The following is an 18,474-nucleotide window of genomic DNA, read 5'->3' on the forward strand; positions in this document are numbered from 1 at the left end:
CTGTATGCAACATGTTCTGCCCCACTCCACATGTACTGAGTCATGCTCTCCATTTTAACAAGATCCCTGGATGATTAGCAGGAGCATTAAAGTTTGAGAAGTCTGCTCAAAGCTACTCAGGTAACCTACTAGATGGTGATGCAAATTTGGGGGCCTTATCATCAATAGAAAATAGAAAGACCATCAGTTTAAAAGCACACCATATTTTTAAGGAATATAACCAAGTGGATTCATTTCCATAAAAGGGAACAAGGCAGTTGTGAATCTTAATAAACCTGCATAGAGAATATCCAGATCACTATTCATTGAACACTTTGAGATGCCAGGCACATATTTCATCCCTTTACTTCCCACAAAATTCTTGCAAGATCCATTTGCAGGCAAGGAAACCAAGGCGCAGAGAGGCCATGTGACTTTTTCAAGTTCCCACACTTGGTCACTGCCAAGGTTGGAATTTGAATCTCAGTCTTTAGACTCCAGGTCAACCTTCTTCTGACTTGTGGGCAGGACCTCATGAGAGTTCACCCTAGAGAAGAGGGGAGCATGAGATGCCCCTCACCGCTGCTGGTTCATAGGAAGCAGGAATCAGGGCTCAGTGGCTCAAAAGTGAAGATCACCCCATGTCACACCACAAGGAGAAAACCCTGATTCTGTGGCTAAGCTGACAAGAACCAGAGCCCTCTGGGCAGGTGAAAATGATTTTATTTCATAATGTGATTTGGAGATGTTTATGCATAGGGATAAAGTATATTCTTCTATATTGCCCTCCTAATAAACATCAAATACACTGGTCTCTCCAAAGTCTTTAGGACTTCCAAGAAGTAATCAAATGTTATTTCATATTTTTGGTAATATGCATGGGATGTAGAAAAATGAAATTTTAGGCTTTTGATTAAATATGGCAGACTGAACACACATATTTATCTCCATTTCCCCAAGAATTCCTAGTAAAATGACTGTAAAGGAAAAATAAATAAAATGAGTGTAAACAAAGGAACTCTTATATTTAGGAAAACATGGGTTTTTAAAGTTGTGAAATATGAGAACTTAAGAAAGTAGAACAGAAGGAAAATCATTACTCTGATAAATAAAGCACCAAATTTAAGAATTGCCCTCTCATAAGGAGGACTGGGGACTCCTGAGAGCTAGAAGAACCACTGAGATGGAGAGAATCTTGACAAGAATGTCACTGGTAAGTAGTCTCCTGGGGAAAGACGTCACATGGATATTCTGTGGTGTGGATGAGTGAGATACAGTAAAATGTCAGATACTCTGTTTTTGATATTTCCTGTCCCCTGCTCTGCCCCAGTCATCTTTCATTTTTCTCAATTAACCACTTAAAGTCTGTAATACATATTAGGTTGGTATTGGCATTCTGGGAAACTGGGGGAAGGGCTTATCCATATCCAGAACAAAACAGGGAGGAGAGGGCAACAAGGTTGACCAGAAGTCAACCAGACTGTCTCTTAGGGTCAGAGGGAGACCAGTGTAGAAAAATATCTTCTCTCTGACTCCTTTATCTACCATAATTTCAGAATCTTCAGTAAGGTAGTAGAGACCCATTATACAGACCTGTTTGGGCTAATGATACTCTGAGGAATGATGGGGAAATGGTTATTCCTTGTTTGGGGCAAAATGAGATGCCCAGAGAGGCAAGACAACAAACAGGGTTATCAGTGGAAAGAATTTGGAGTGAGCAGTCAGTCTTCATCCCTTAACTTTACTATAGACATTTGTATCTGACAGACTTGGGGAATGAGTAAGCTATAGATACAAAGTCTCATTTAATTCATTTAATTGAGGGATTCAATTCTCAATCTTGTGAGATTAATTTTTATCTTCCCCATTTAATAGATAAAAAAACCAAGGTTAGTGAGTTTTAGTATCCTGCCCAGTATAATGTAGCTAAAAAGTGACTGAGGGGAACCCAACTTTGTGTTACTCAAAAATTATCTATAATTTGTATTCTGATTTTATTCACTTACAACATTTGCATCTGGGAGGGGGCTTTCTACCACCATAAAATTGTATATTTTAAAGGCAGCATTAATGGGCTTTAATCCTTCCTTTCCACTTTCACTTTCTTTGACCTTGTCCTCTTTGGCAGGTGGGGGCAGGGGCTGGAGTGAGAAATTTTTTTCTCCAAAGTTGTATTTTTATTTAAATAATCTCTACAGCCAGTGTGGGTCTGGCTGATCACGACCCAGAGATCAAGAGTTGCCTGCTTTTCCAACTGAGCCAGCTGGGTGCTGTGGAGTGAGAAATTTCAAACTGAAGCATGATCCTATAAATATTTTTTGTCTTTAGTTTTTCCCCATCACTGTGAAATTGCGATGAGCTAGTGTAAGGGGGGGCATGCCAAGACAGATGCTATCCCTTTGTGTCTTAAATAATTGCCCATAGGTTTCCAGAGCTTTTAGTCAGATGGGTACAAATCCCTTGGTTAAGTACATGAAATACCTTGTATGTGTCTCTCACTATTTAGACCAAGCTCCAGGAAAGAGGGCAAAAATCATATGAGGTTCATTTCTTAATTTCCCACAGATCAAGCCCAGAGCTGTGTACAATCTGTGTGAACTACAAACACATGTTGAAATGGGATTGGGTTGAACCCTGCTTCCTCATAGATAAGTCTGTCTACCATTTCCTCAAAGCCTGCTGAGAAATGGATGGGAAATAAGACTCCAGGCTGTAAAGGCTTAGTAAAAATTCTTTCTATAAATTTAAAACAAAACAAAACAAAAAACACCTCAAAACCTACATGAAGGGACACAATTCTTTCCACAGGATGAACTTTCTTTGGGGCCTTCTCCAGATTCCCACTGTGCTACCACATCACTTACTCTATGAATAACAATGAGATCTCTGGGGAGAGCAACATGAGTTGAGTACAGCTGCATAGTGGGTTACTCAGGCTCAGGTTACCTATATGAAGTGTAATGCCTCACTAGCCATGTTCTCACCCTTGTGCTGTTCTACAAGATGACACTAAGGAAATTTGGTATCTGTCTGGCCCCCCACTGAACATAAGGAAATCAATCAACTTGAAACAAAATATCCACAAGTGGTTTTTCTGACCCAAGCACAGCTAGACTTGGCTACTCTTTGAAGTTCACCTGTTAGTTTTATGTTTGATTGTTCATTTTTTTTTGGTCAAAGCCTTCTCAAACAAAGTAATCACCTCAGAGTTTTCCTCCATGAACCAGTAGCAGAATTAAACTTCCACCTTCCTACTGAAATATTAGAGCAGAGTGCTTGGAAGCTTTGTATTTCCAGGGGCAATGACTGTTTATAAATTAGTTCATTATTCAATAAACATGACTCAAGTATTACTTAGCTAAATTCCCATGTTAACTAGAATGGAGTAAGATATAGAATCGCTCGTAAAAATTTTAAGAAACTATTTTATTTGTGTCCCTAAGATTTGGTTCCATTGCCCTCAAGCTGAGCAGTTTGTACTGAAAACCTGCAAGAGCAGGAAATGGCAGTCAAGACCTTTAATGTTGCAAATAGGATATTAATTTTTGCAAAAGAAAGAGTCAAATCTCAAAGAGGAAAATTCAGAGGGTGAAGAATAGAAAAAAATTTCTTTCTTGATGGTCAGCTGAAATCTACAGACCCAGAGCACAGCATGAACTCTTGTTCCAACTCAATCAGTGATGAACATTAACTTCTACCACAGTGAAGTCAGCTTCCACCTGCCCTGCCAGTAACCGACAAGAAATTCATGGGCTGGATCTTTACCCTCAGAAGGAAATTCTATTCTCTACCCCAAGAAAAGACATTCATCCAAGTCTTTGTAACAAAGAAAGGCACACATTCACTCCACCTAAATTTTGATATTCAGAATTTGATATTCATGCATGGATCCATGGCAAAAGGGTTCGGGTGAACATGTAACCAGTGAGATCCAGCTCAGCTACTCTGCCAGATGGTTCAAACTCTGCAGGATGCACTCCAGCAGATGTCTCCCCTGGCACATACTGGAAGGATGGCAGTGTGTTCCCTCCACATAGTTATTATCTTCGGTTGTTTCTTGTCCAAGGAAGAAGTGTCTCAAAGATAACAGAAACCATAGGGTTTGAAGATTTATTATAAGGAGCCTCCCAAATTCTTTCCCTACTGCCAGCACTCTGGGAGCCAGGTTCTGGTTCTGAGCTTATTACTCCCATGCTTAAAATCTTTCCAAGGTTTCTAGCCTGACAGGGTACACTGTTACACACCCAGGGGTCCTCCATGGCCTGGCGTCTATCTGCCTCTTTTGCCCTATCTCCCTTACCCTCACTCCACAATTAACACCCTGACCACACTGAACTACAAAAACAAGGTTATTCTTGCCTCTGGGGTTTCCATCCTGCCACCTCCATGTCTAAAAGCCCTCCCCCATCTTGCAATATCTCATCCTGGTTCACACCTCCTTAGCATTGGCCACCAACCCAGGGGATTAGGTGTCACTTCTTTTTCTGCCCTCATAACCCCTGGAGACCAGGGGAAAGATTTCTGTGCCTGAGTTGTAGAAAGTACTTGCATTCCTGCCTCATTCCTTCCAGTTCAATATCTTGGGCCAGATTTACCTGAAATCTTCCTTAGATGTCCAACACTTGAAAACATCGGCAATTGCAAAATCTACCAAGGTTGAAAAGCAGAGAAAAAAATCTTGGAAGCTCATTTAGCCGTATAACATGGTCTGACCTGAACTTATTTGGGGGAAAACCTGACTTGAAGTGACATGAGGTTATTTATAGCCTTTAATTTTTCCACTAAGTGTACACCTAGGTATGTTTCACATTAGCAATAATAATGTATTTGAAAAAAATTATTTATAAAAATGTGAACAAAAATTGTGATATAACTCTTAGAATGATACATGAAGGGTGAGATTGGGGGATAAAAGAGTTAAAGCTTCAAAAACCTTAAAAGGAAGTTAAGGCATAATACTCTAAAATAGATATATCAAGAAATATCAGATATATTTAGTATTCAGAAATATGATAGGAATTACCTATGTAGTCCTATAACCACAAAGGTAAATAGATGTCCCAAGAACTTCTTTAGTAACTTCTACCAAACAGTCAAGGATAAATAACTAATTTGTAAGATCTCTTTGAGATAATACAAAGAGAAGAACTACTTCCCAACTCACTTCAAGGAGATTGCTTGACATTTCAGAGCAGCTTGGGAAAGGAAATTTCAGCCCAAGTATCACACAGGAACGTGGATTTAAATTATTAGCAAACTAAATCCCATCATGTATAAAAGGAATAGCACCTACTGATTAGGTAAGGCTAATACTGGAGAATGATGATGTTTTAACATAAGAACATTAATTAGTATAATATGTGACCCATCATATTAACAGATTAAAGAACAGTCATATGGTTATTTCAGTTAATACAGAATAAGCATCTGATAAAATTCAACATTAATTTGTGATTTAAAAATTAGGAAATCTAGACTAGAAAGAACTTCCCAAATCTGAGAAAGAGTATGTATGAACAGTCACAGAAAATGCCCTTTGCTGTGTTGGAAAGTTAAAAGCTTCAGCTTTGAGGTCCTGAATAAGACAAAGATAGCTACCATCATCACTGTGTATCGACACTGTGTTGGAGGTTTTAATGAGAAAGAAAAACAAAGAAAGAAAGTGATCATTTTTACAGATATGAACACAGGAAATTCTGAAGAATCTCTAGACAAATTAGAATTAATAAACAAGTTTTGCAATTTATTGCATGTAAAATCTCTATGTCTATATATTTAGATACAGACATTCCAAATGGATTTGTATATTTTGAAGATTTTTTTTATAGCACTTGACAAATTGATTGTAAAGTTTATATGGAATTGCAAAAGGCTAAGAATAGCCAAGATAGTTCTGAAAAAGAAAAATGAGGCATAGGACTTGCCCTACTAGATATCAAGACTGATATAAAACATTAGTAGTAAAGACAGTTTGGAATTGAAACAAGGAGAGAAAAATATTCCAGTGGAACAAAGAAGAGACTCTGGAGGCAGACCCGTTCTTATATGAATGTCTCATTTATAAGGACAAAGGCATTGAAGATCACTGGAAGAAGGACTTTTCAATAAACAGTGGTTCAATAAGTAGGATCTGGTTATCCATATAATAAAAAGGAATCTGACACAACTTGACACTATACATAAATGTCAGTCCCAGGTAGATTAAAGTGAAAACTATAAAGATTTTAGAAGATGATACAGGAGAATATTTTCATGACCCTGGATAAGGAAAGATTTTTATTTTTTATTTTTTAATTTTACTTTTTTTAAGTAGGCTCCATGCCCAATGTGAGGCTTGAATTCACAACACTGAGATCAAAATGCTCTACCAGCTGAATTAGCTAGGTGGCCCTGGAAAGATTGTTTATTATGAGATACAAAACACGCTACCCAACAATGTAATGATTAATAACTCTGAATACATTAAAGACTTTTAGGTGCACCTGGGTGGCTCAGTCAGTTAAATGTTTGCCTTTAGCTCAATTCATGATCCTGGAGTTCTGAGATCAAGCCCCACAGAAGCCTCCCCTTTCAGTAGGGAGTCTGCTTCTCTCTCTCCCTCTGACCCTCCTCTCTGCTCATATTCTCACTCTCTCTCAAATGATTAATTTTAAAAATCTTTAAAAAAAGAGACTTTCATTGTTACTCTAAAGAGAGTGAATGTTTGAGATACAGAGATAAAAGAAGGGGCTAGTATCAAAGATGTATAAAGTTCTTTTGCAAATATAAAATCTGGTTTTAAAAAAAATGGGCAAAAGTCCTAAAAAAGACACTTCAGAGAGGCAGTGCAAATGGACAATAAGCATGTGAAAGATCTCTTAAACTTAAACTGACTAAGTGATACATTAAACTCTGATTAAGTATCATTAAACATATGGCTATCCATTACCCAGCCCACAGATACCGCACAGATGATAAAACTCTGACAATATCAAGCGTTGGAGTCAACGTGCAGCACGAACTTTCACTTCCTACTGAAGAGAGCATGAATTGAAACCACCATTTGTAAAACCTTTGGCATTATCCAGAGGATTTGAAGAGATGCGAACTCTACCATCGAGCACAGATCCTAATTTATTTTTAGTATTTCGGGTTCTTCTGTTAACCATCCAAGAGCATTTTATTATAAGAAAATCAGTTATCACTGATTGAAAGTTGTGGCTTAAATGTTTATTACTCATTCATATTTGTGGCTTCCCCATATTCCCTTGTCCTCTTTTGGTTAATTGAGGTCATACAACTAGCCATTGCTAGTTACAGTACGGCTAATTACAATGTGTTACAGGAGTTAAACAGATGGGGTTATGTAACTCGTTCTGGCTATGAGCAGGAGGATTGCTGAGTGTGACTCTCCTGTGCTTTCTTCAGCTGCTACAGCAACAGGGAAGTCATATGTTCCACACGGTTGCTACCAGAAGCCTGGGTCTTTGGGTCACCACTTGGAAGGTGGCTCCCAGAAGAGACAGACCCTCATTGTTAATGCACTAGAAATAAACCTTCATGAGTTGAGATTGTTACTGCAGCAAAGCCTAGCCTAAGTTGACTGATAGAAAAGGGATTTTTAATTCTATTTCCTCCAATCATCTATCTGATGTTGTCTTCATTCATTTGATGGTGTTTATTGAGTATCTCCTAGCTAGGGCTTGGGCACTAGTCTGTAATGAGAGAGTAATCAGGAAGGTAACAGAATACTGCTGTGCAGAACAGCTGAGGGTCAGGGAAGTCATCCCACCCTGGATGAATGACCAATCCATCAGGAAAATCTTCCAGGGAGCAGGGAGAGGTGGCATTCTTTTCTTTTCTTTCTTTCTTTTTTTTTGGGTGGTGGTGGGGGGTAAAGTTTTATTTATTTATTTATTTTTTTGACAGAGAGAGAGAGTGGGACAGAGAATACAAGCAAGGGGAGTGGGAGAGAGAGAAGCAGGCCTCCCACTATGCCAGGAGGGCTCATCCCAAGACCATGCAGGGCTCCATCCCAAGACCCCAGGATCATGACCATAGTCAAAGGCAGATGCTTAGCAACTGAGCCATCTAGGTGCCCCGAGAGGTGGCATTTTAAGCAAGTGTTGCCCCCAGGTCAGGAGAAAAGTTTTGCTGGCCCAGACCTGGAGATGTGTGTAGTTTTTTTTCATTTCCCTAAGGATGGACCAAGGCAGCATGCACAGGCTGCTTTTCTTACTCTTCAGTTTGTAAAGTGCCCTCAACCACCTATTTTTCTGACATCTTGGGTGACAGGCCCTTTCACAGTTAAGGAATTAGATCTGGAGAATGATGAGTTCTCAGATTTGGAAGGGACGACCCAGTGTAAGAAGAGTGACTTGCCTTTAGTTGATCCTCTTTGACCGTCAGGGCCAGAGCTCTTTACCTTCCATTACCCTGGCTCCCCAGGACTTCCAGTCTCCAGTAAGGCAGAGAAATGAAACAGGAGCAGACGGGAAACATATGTAAGAGTCCATTATTGACCTCTATGGCCCCAGCAGGGCCCTACTCAGTGCTAACTGGGTCAGCAGGTTCCGGCATCCAGGGGTTCAGTCCCACTCCACAAGCCCTCAACAGCCGATCCTGATCTCCTCTCACAAGCCCAGGGAGTGTGTGTGTGAATGGTGTACTGTCGGGGATGCAGTGCCCAGTTGTTTAGGTTATACACTGCACAATGATAGCTGGCTTGATGAGCAATGAATGAGGGCTAAAATCCAGCCCATGATTCTCACTGGGCTGCACTATTTATGAAGTTGCATCTGCTCACAGGGGGCATTTTTTCCTTCTAATTCCCACAAAAGTGCCTTTTAAGCAAGTGGCTGGTCCTCTTTACCATGAGCTCCAAGATCTCTCCCTCCTAAAGTGTTCTCCTAGACTCAATCCTGTCTCTGTCCATAAGAAGTGGCATTGGAAATGTCACAGCTAGTTTTCCCTTTTACTTTCTCTTTTTCCTTTAGGAACCCACTTCTTCACTCCTGCTATGGCTGTCCATTCTACTGCAAGTCTTTAGTGGCCAAAGCATGGGTCAAAGAGAGCTTGATCGATGAGCAAAGAGTATCTCCCAATAAATGCAAGATTAAAATGGAAACCCACATCTGCCACACACTCATCTCTGAGGTGAAATATTTATATTTTCTTCCTCAGACCAAGGGAAAAGAAGGATCAGTTAACAGGTGGAAAACTGGGTAAGATTTTCATCCTAGGAACTAAATGGGGAAAGATTATAGTGAAATTAGGTATTAGACAGTCACTAAATTAACCAAGATTTCATAGCGGGTTATTGAATAGCTTCTAATAGTCCTGTCAGCTGTACTCCCATTTCTCAAAACATACATGGAATGGTCTCTTTGTGGTGGAAGAGTGGTGGGCAATTTCCAACTTATATTCCAAAACTCTATATGAAGTATGTTTTAATTAGGAAATGAAATGCAGCATTTTTGAGTCATGTTAATGAAAAATTCTCAAAAACAGTACTGCTTGGAAGAAAATACATGTAACCTTCAGTTATGTCTGCAATACTAAGAAGTGGGGACCAATTTACCACCAAGAGTAGAACTAGTTACCTTATCATAAGATGATTAAAACCACATACAGTCTAAAACTATACTGTCCAATATGATAGCAATGAGTCACAGGTAGCTACAGAGCATTTGAAATGTGGCTAGTCCAAATTAAGGTAACAGTTAAGTGCAAAATACACAATGGATTTTGAAGACTGATGTGGGAAACAGAGGCAGAAGAAAAATTATTAAATTTCCTTACCTACTGACAAGCCCTTGAAACAGGCAGATTGACTATCCTCTAGGGACTCAACAACCCCCCCCCACCCCCCCGCTTAAGGCTTTGCTAAGGGCAAAGGACAATCCTAGCCTGACCGACCCCCTACCCCCAGCCAGGATCCTGTAAGTCTACTTTAACAATTCCTTTGGAAACTTTATCTCTAAACCTCCAAGATAGTGTCGACAAAAATTCTCAAACATATGGTCCACTGATATACATCTAAAGGGTCTCAGGAGAAGGTTTTATTACTGGTAATGAATAATCTTTTCCCCAGACAATAGCTAGCCCCTCAAGGTCCTAGAAACCTTGCTTCCAAAATTCCTTAGAGACTTATGCCATCCCTAATCCCCTCCCCAACTTACAAGTATATAATGGACCACTCCTCACAACCCAGGGGCAGCAGCTCTTCCTGCCCACAGGTCCTGTCCCCGTGCTTAATAAACCACCATTTTGCACCAAAGATGTCTCGAGAATTCTTTCTTGGTCATCGGCTCCGGACCTCACACCACCAAACCTCACCTATGTTCTAGAACTTCATCAAAGACTATGTACAAAACATTGTAAAATATCATATTAATTTTAAAATATTTTAAAAATAAAAAATAAATAAAAATATGGATTACCTGTTAAATGATAATGTTTTGCTATATTGTGTTAAATCAAATGTTATTAACATTGACTTTACCCATTTCTTATTACTTTTAAAAATGCGGGCACTAGAAAGGTTAAAATTGCATATAGGGTTTGCATCATACTTCTATTGGACAGCTCTGGTTCAGAAGATGGGGGAAAACTATATTCTTGTTGACTCATGGTCAGTCCCCCTAAAGCCCATCTAGAATGGGTTCTCAGGAATCCATTTCTGCACCAAATCCTTGGGTCTTTTCCAACTTCAGCAATCCTACTCCCACCCATTCACTTCTCATTCTGTTGGATGATACTCATTTAAGGTTCTGAAGACCATCTTAATCATGGGTTTTTAATCTTTCTTAAAAGGGTGCTGGCAGATCCACAGTATCTCAGAAGAGAATTGACTTAGACATTTCAGAGTCTTCAGATAGTTGCCTCTACAAGAGAAACAAACTCTTCTCTTGCTAATTTTGATTCCATAGCCAAACTTTGATGAGTTCTTATGCTAATACGTTTTCTGCCTCTTGACTTGATCTACCAAAGATCCTGCCCTACCATACATGAAAAATAGCACTGCAGAAAGCCCATGGAATACTTTTCAACCCGTGTCACATATTTCTTATTGCACCATCCAGAATATACTGAAGAAAGTAAGGCTATTGTGAAACTCATTTTACCTCTGAAGTCTGCAAAGGTAAACTGTCTTGCAAAAAGACTCAGCAACGGTTAATAATTAGATAAATCACAAGCCCTAGTTCTCTTTCAGCCCTGGATCTCTACAGCAAGGGAAGAAAGCAACAGAAAAATGCCCTGATGCTCTGACACAAAAGCTCTAATTTTTGCTAATCCAGCCTCCACAGTGCTGCCAGGGTAATCCCTTGAAAATGCAGATTTGGTTGTATTCACTCCCTACAAAACAAACAAACCAACAGAAAGAAACAAACAAAAGAAGAAAATCTCCTGAGGCCACAGAATGACCACCATGCCCCTTTGCCTGCATACCTGGACTTCAATATGCCTTCTCAGCCTCCTGTCTCCCATCCCCACCCTGAAACTCCCACCACACAGTGTTCGGCACCTCTACAAATGCCACAGTTCCCTTGGTCTTGTTTTCTCAGTTCCTCTACTCTGGCTCTTTGCATCACTCCTACATCCCCCTGCCGCTTTGTCGCTTGGCACACCCTTCAGGCCCAGAGCAAATGTCAGCTCTATTGGAAGCTTTCTGCAACCTTTCCAGGCAGAATTGATATCCTCCTTCTCTGGGTTTCCACAATCCTTTGTACTCCCTTTGTGCACTATGCTATTATCATATTGGGATCATCTCTAATGTCTATCTCCTCCATTAGACTGTAAAATTCTTGAAGGCAGAGATCCTCCATCTCTGTATCTCTATGTGTAATAAATACTCAGTGGGTAATCCCATTCATCCCCATCTGTATGTTGTTATTTCCAAAGTCCATTTGCTGACTCCAGCTTCCAACCCCACCCCCCCAATTTCTAGACCTAGTCTTTAACAAATATTTTTCATTTGCTGTCTCACAGGGACTTGAAGCTCACTGTGACCCAACCTCAACTCCCCATGTCCCTTACCCAAAGAGCTCCTCTCCCATGGCTCCTCTACTCTGTGTTTGGCACCATCATCTACCTCTTTGCTCAAGCCAGAAAATAGGAGGCATCTTTGACTCTATCTCTTCTCTAACCAACATTTCTCTCCTTCATTCCCCAAATCTTATTCTGTTAGGTCAACTTCCCAACTATCAGTTCAATCTATGTACTTCACTTCATTCCTGCTGCATTCATTCACTCAGGGCATCATCATCTCTAACCTGAATTACAGAAATCACGTTCCTTGGCATCTCCCTGCCTTCAGATTTGCACCCAGCACCTAGAACAGTATCTGGCATGTAGTGAGCACTCAATAATTGCAGACTGAATGAACAATGACTGTACATAGATGGATGAGTGTGTGACTCAGGCATGTTACAAGGAGCCCCATCTGTTTAGATGTATTTCTTCCTCACCACCCCATCTTCCACTTCCTGGTCCAAAGACCCATGAAATGACTTGAGGGCTGTTTCTCTTTGAACTTTCTTAACATGTGCGGCACCCAACAGCTTTGAACATATTAGCATATCACTTTTGTCAGCTAAGCCTCACTCTCCCCCATGAGATAGACACCTATGGGAACCCCTTTTTAGAAACTGAGTCTATCTTTTTCACAGAGTTAGAGAGGCTGAGTAATTTTCTCAGGGTTACCAAGGCCATTAGAAGGCCATTAGGAACAGAGGCAGGACTCAGGCAGAAGCATGTGGACTCCAAAGCCTGGCCCAGTTTAGCTGGATTTGGCTCATGCTCAGTGGTACACTCGCTCCTCAGAGAGTAACTCTGGCAACAGGATACTGAAGCCCAGGCAGGGGAGCCAAATGAAAAACCTCCGAACCTCTGCTGGCTGGAGGTCTGATGCCTCATCCTCACAACCTGGGGAGCCTGGCAAAAAGGCGAGTGAAGGGAAATCTGGAACCCAAGGACTTGAGGCTCTTCTCACTTCACTGGGTAAACGATGATCGGCAATAATCAAGGCTGCCTATCCCAGATTGCTGCCAGCCATGGCACAGAGATGAAGCAATTTCTGCTCTGTCCTTAGTTTGTTTTCTGGGAACCAAAACTGCTGGAAACGCAGAATGCAGTTGATGAAATCTACTTGGTCAGGACAGAAAATTCAAAATCGGGAGTAATCTCAGGAAGAATTCCTTTCGTCAGCTTGATGCCAGGAAATGGGCTGTTGAAGGGCGGGGATAGTGGAAGGAAAGAACTGAGTGCATCCCAAATGGCCCCGTGGGCAGCCTGAGCTCTGGAGGGGTCCCACTACTTCCTAAGCTAGTCATGAGCTGACATGTGTTCTTCATGTATTAATAGGAAGACTTCATTCAGATGACTGCCAGCCGCCACTTACCAAGCACCTTTGCATTTGAGGCACTGTGCCAGATCCTGGGCATGGAGCTGACACAGCAAGGCCCCTGCTCCTAGAAGCATAGTCTGGAAACATAGATAAGACATGGACCTAAATAGCATAGTGTCAAATACGAAGTCTTAAATTTCACAGAAGAGATTCTGACAAGGTCCTGGGCATCCAGGACTGGGGAGAGAATGAGAACTTTCCTGACCAAAAGAGACGCATGGACAAAGACAAGAATTAGGCTTCATGGCAAGGGGTCTACCTACTAAGGGCTCCTCAAATTCAGCAATGGGAGGGGCACGTGGGTGTCTCAGTGTTTGACCATTTGCCTTTGGCTCAGGTCATGATCTCCAGGGCTTGGGATTGAGCCCCGCATTGGGCTTCCTACTCAGCAGAGAGTCTGCTTCTCTCTCTCTCTCTCTCTTTCCCCCTCTGTCCCTCCCCACTGCTCCCTCTCTCTCTCTTTCTCAAACAAATAAATTAATTTATTAATTAAAAAAGACCTCAACAATGGGGACTGGCAACTCTACTCAGTTCAGCCTTCTGCCCTTCTGGGGACAGAGGAGTTTAATCTCTCTCCCTAGTGGCTGGTAGCTAATAGTTTACATTTCTATAAGATTCCAAGGTCTTATAGCTATTTGGTTTCCAGGTTGTTAGTTTCCCCAGAAATAATTCTACCAGGGATGTTCTCCAGAGCACTGGATCCTGTCACCCTCTGCGTCTCCATTGAAGCACATGTGCCCTTTTACCAATTATGGGATGTTGTTTTTGATCTTCCTTCTAACACAAACTCATCTGAGCAAATGCTCTGTATTCTTCTTCTGTAATATTTTTATCAGTGTGCAGGTATGCACTTGTGTTGTAATCTCAAGGATTCTTCACCACTCACAGTCTTCCCAGCATCACTGCTCCGTGAGTCAGGAGCTTTTTCCATCACAGTGCCTCGTTCTCTGATGATCTGGACTGATGAAAGATGATGGGAATAATAATCTGAGCCATGCTCCTTGTTATGCTCTTTCTCTCTGTGTCCCCATCTATGGAGATGTACCTCTGGCTGTGGACATGCTCCTAGGCCTGTGGTGATGGCAGGTTGTGTCAAGGGGACACAAAGTCTTCCCTGAAAAGTCCTCACTTGGTGGCACTGTTCCCCTTCACTGGTCCTCAGCTTCTTTATTTGTGCTTATTTTATCAGCACCCTGAGGATGAATTCATCTCTGAAGCAGGTTTCACATTAATAATGCTCATAAGTGAGAATGAAGCTGAAAATAAACAGGCTAGATTAATAGTTTACAAGAACTGTCTCAAGAAGTACAGTAAAGTCCAAATCAGTAGCATGCTGTTTCCGTGGAGCAGAGTTATCTCAAAGGTGAACCACAATCAGAACCCCAACTCTGATTTGCAATGAGAAATCACTACCCTGGAGAGAAAACTCTGTATCCCAAGAGAGCCCATAAACTCCCCATGGGCAGTCTTTTCCAGGGAGCCAAGTAATTCTCTGGCCAAATGGTAAGGGTAAAAACAGAACAAAGGAAGTTAAATAAAAGAACTATTCAATGCCATTAGGACATCATAGCTGGATGTTTTCCTCTTATGGTTGGGATAGTCTGAGAGTGGTCATCTAAGAATACCCAGAGTCTGTTAACAAGGATTCACCAGGTCTATATCCATCATCATAGTAGAGATGTCTTTACCACCCAACCTTAATGCTCTAGGTCTACTGAGTGTGAACCTCTCTCCACTGAACAGAGGTAACTTCTCATCATCCTTCTTTATCTGGATTCTCTTGTTTCTACATGGCTGGTGCAGACCCTTTTCTGATGGCGAGTCCTCCTTTAGGTGCCAATACACTTGATATGATTAAAGTGAGGACCTGCCAAAGAGAGATCTGTGCTAACTCTGTATAGTAAGTTTTCTCCATTTCATTATCTGATGAATTTACAATCTGGCTGTTGAGGGATAATTTTGTTTCTCTTATTCCCAAGTTCTTATACCATAAACCATAAACTTTTTAGAAAGTCACCACTCTTGGAGTCACTCTTTACCACCCTTGCCCTGACATCTTCTAGGAGTTCTAGGCTCCATGTGGGCATATAAGACTTCCATGGAATAAAGGCACAGTAATAATAGGTTAACCACCCTAAGATACAGCACCCAGCTGGCAGACATACCCTTATGTCTACTCCAGAAGACACACAGTGGGAGAGAAGAAGAAAGTTTTACTTTCTTTCTTTTCTTTTTTTTTTTTTAATTTTAATTATTTTAAAGACTTTATTTTTGTTTGTTTGTTTGTCCTAGAGAGAGAGCTAGCACGAGCCAGGGGAGAGGCAGAGGGAGAGGGAACAGCAGGCTTCCCACTGAGCAAGGAGTCTGATGCAGGATTCCATCCCAGGACCCCAGGATCATGACCCAAGTGGAAGGCAGATGCTTAACTGACTGAGCCACCCAAGTGTCCCAGAGTTTTACTTTCTTTCAAACAACAACAAATACCAGCAACCAGGGCTGATACTTGGAATAAAATACTGGCCACCTATGGGCATTTGTTTGGCTACACCCATCTGCCTTATCAGAGTGAAAACTTTTATTAGAGTCTGGCAATTGACTACCCATCAAATTCTCATTTCAGTACTGTTGTGAGTTTTCAAATTTTGGTATTATTTCTAGGTTGGGAAAATCTCTATCAGGTATTTGCAGCTTTGTTTAATTAAGGACAAACAAAAGGCACTGTTATTGTCCTAGGTTTCTCTCTCACTTCACATAGGAATTTGGGCAAGCAAAGCTTTGTACACAGAGCTCTGACTGATTGAAGTTCAGCTAAAATAGATAAAACTCCAAGGGGGAACCCTTAGAAATGTTGGTAGTCACGTTGGCATTTCCCAGGAGTCTGTTGACAGCAAAACCAACTTTTTTAAATTTCAGAAAGAGGTCAAGTTTAAAAGGAGCTTTAAAAGTTTCAAGACTCAGTGTCTGCCATGAGGAATGAAGACTAAAAATACTAAAAGCAAATATTTTGAGACATTGTTCTTCATGGGGAAATGGGATCGTTTTCAAAGGAATTTAACTGGGCTCTTGGTCTTCTATTTAGGTTCTTTCATGGACTGTGATATGATGGAAAGCAAATGAGCTTGGAGCTGATCAAAACAAGTAGGAGATCTGACTGGGGAAGCTTTGACAAACTGATTTTACTTTTCTTTGAATTTTGCTTTGCTCCACAGTGAAAATGTGGGAGATGATGTCAGGATTCAAGGCCTGACGTGCAAAAAGTGGTCCATAAATGTTAATCTCCTTCCTTTGTGACATCTTTATCTTCTTTTATTTAAAAAAAAATTTATATGGTTCTACTCATATGTGGAACATAAGGAATAGAGCAGAAGATCACAGGAGAAGGGAAGAAAAACTGAATGAGAAGTAATCAGAGTGGGAGACAAACCATGAGAGATTCTTAACTCTGGGAAACAAACTGAAGGTTGCCAAAGGGAAGGTGGGTGGGGGGAAGGGGTAGCCAGTGATGGGCATTAATGAAGGCACATGATGTGAGGAACACTGGGTATTATACCAACTAATGAACCATTGAACACTACATCAAAAACTAATGGTGTTGATTCTCCAGTTCTTTAAGGCATAAAAAGAGCTGGTGTATTCTGGATTTTTCAATTTTTTTTGAGGGAGGCTTGGATGGCTATGTATTTCCCCCTTAGGACCGCCTTTGCTGTATCCCATAGGTTTTGGACAAAAGTGTCTTCATTCTCATTGGTTTCCATGAATTGTTTAAGTTCTTCTTTGACTTTCTGAGTAATCCAAACATTCTTAAGCAGGATGGTCTTTAGCTTCCAAACGTTTTAATTCCTTCCAAACTTTTTTCTCGAGGTTGAGTTCCAGTTTCAAAGGATTGTGGTGTGAGAATATGCAGGGAATAATCTCAGCCTTTTGGTGTTTGTTGAGCCCTGATTTGTGACCCAGTATGTGGTCTATTCTGGAGAAAGTTCCATGTGTTCTCAAGAAGAATGAGTATTCTGGTGTTTTAAGGTGGAATGTCCTGTATATATCTGAGTCCATCTGGTCTAATGTGCCATTCAATGCTTTTGTTTCTTTATCGATTTTCTGCTTGGGTGATCTATTACTGAGAGTGGCATGTTAAGATCCCCTACTATTAATGTATTCATATCAATATGACTCTTTATCTTGATTAACAGTTCTCTTATGTAGTTGGCTGCTCCCATATTGGGGGCGTAAATATTTATAATTGTTAGATCTTCTTGGTGGATAGACCCTTTAAGAATGATGTAGTGTCCTTCTTTATCTCTGACTACAGTCTGGAGAACTAACACCATTAGTTTTTGATGCAGTGTTCAATGGTTCATTGAACCCTTTCCCCCACCCACCTTCCCTTTGGCAACCTTCAGTTTGTTTCCCAGAGTCAAGAATCTCTCATGGTTTGTCTCCTTCTTTATCTCTGACTACAGTCCTTAGTTTAAAATCTAATTTATATGATATGAGAATCACTACCTGGCTTTCTTTTGAGACCCATTGGCATGAAGGATGCTCCCCATCCCTTCATTTTCAGTCTGGATGTATCCTTAGGTTTCAAATGGGTCTTTTGTAGACAACATATGGACTGGCCTGTAATTTTATCCAATCTGCAACCCTGTGCCATTTTATAGGAGTGTTTAGGCCATTCAGGTCAAGAGTGATTATTGAAAGACACATTTTTATTGCCATCTTGTTGCCTGTGAAATCCTTGTTTCTATAGATTGTCTCTGTAAATTTCTGTTCTGTGACAATCTTGGGTTCTTTCTTCTTTTATAGAACCCTCCCTTAATATTTCTTGTAGTGCCAGCATGGTGGTCACATACTCTTTTACATCAAGCCAATCCCACACACAAGAAGGGAAATAATCAAGATTAGAGCAGAGATCAATGAGATAGAAACTAGGGATACAGTAGAACACATCAAGGAAGCTAGAAGCTGTTATTTTGAAAAAACCAATAAGATTGATAGACCATTGGCCAAACTAATCCAAAAGTAAAGAGAGAGGACACAAATTAATAAAATTATCAATGAAAAGGGAGAGATCATGACTAACACCAAGGAAATAGAAACAATCATCAGAAACT

This window comes from Enhydra lutris, unplaced genomic scaffold (assembly GCF_002288905.1).
Source record: "Enhydra lutris kenyoni isolate GAN:26980312 unplaced genomic scaffold, ASM228890v2 scaffoldscaffold66, whole genome shotgun sequence".
Classification (NCBI taxonomy): domain Eukaryota; kingdom Metazoa; phylum Chordata; class Mammalia; order Carnivora; family Mustelidae; genus Enhydra; species Enhydra lutris.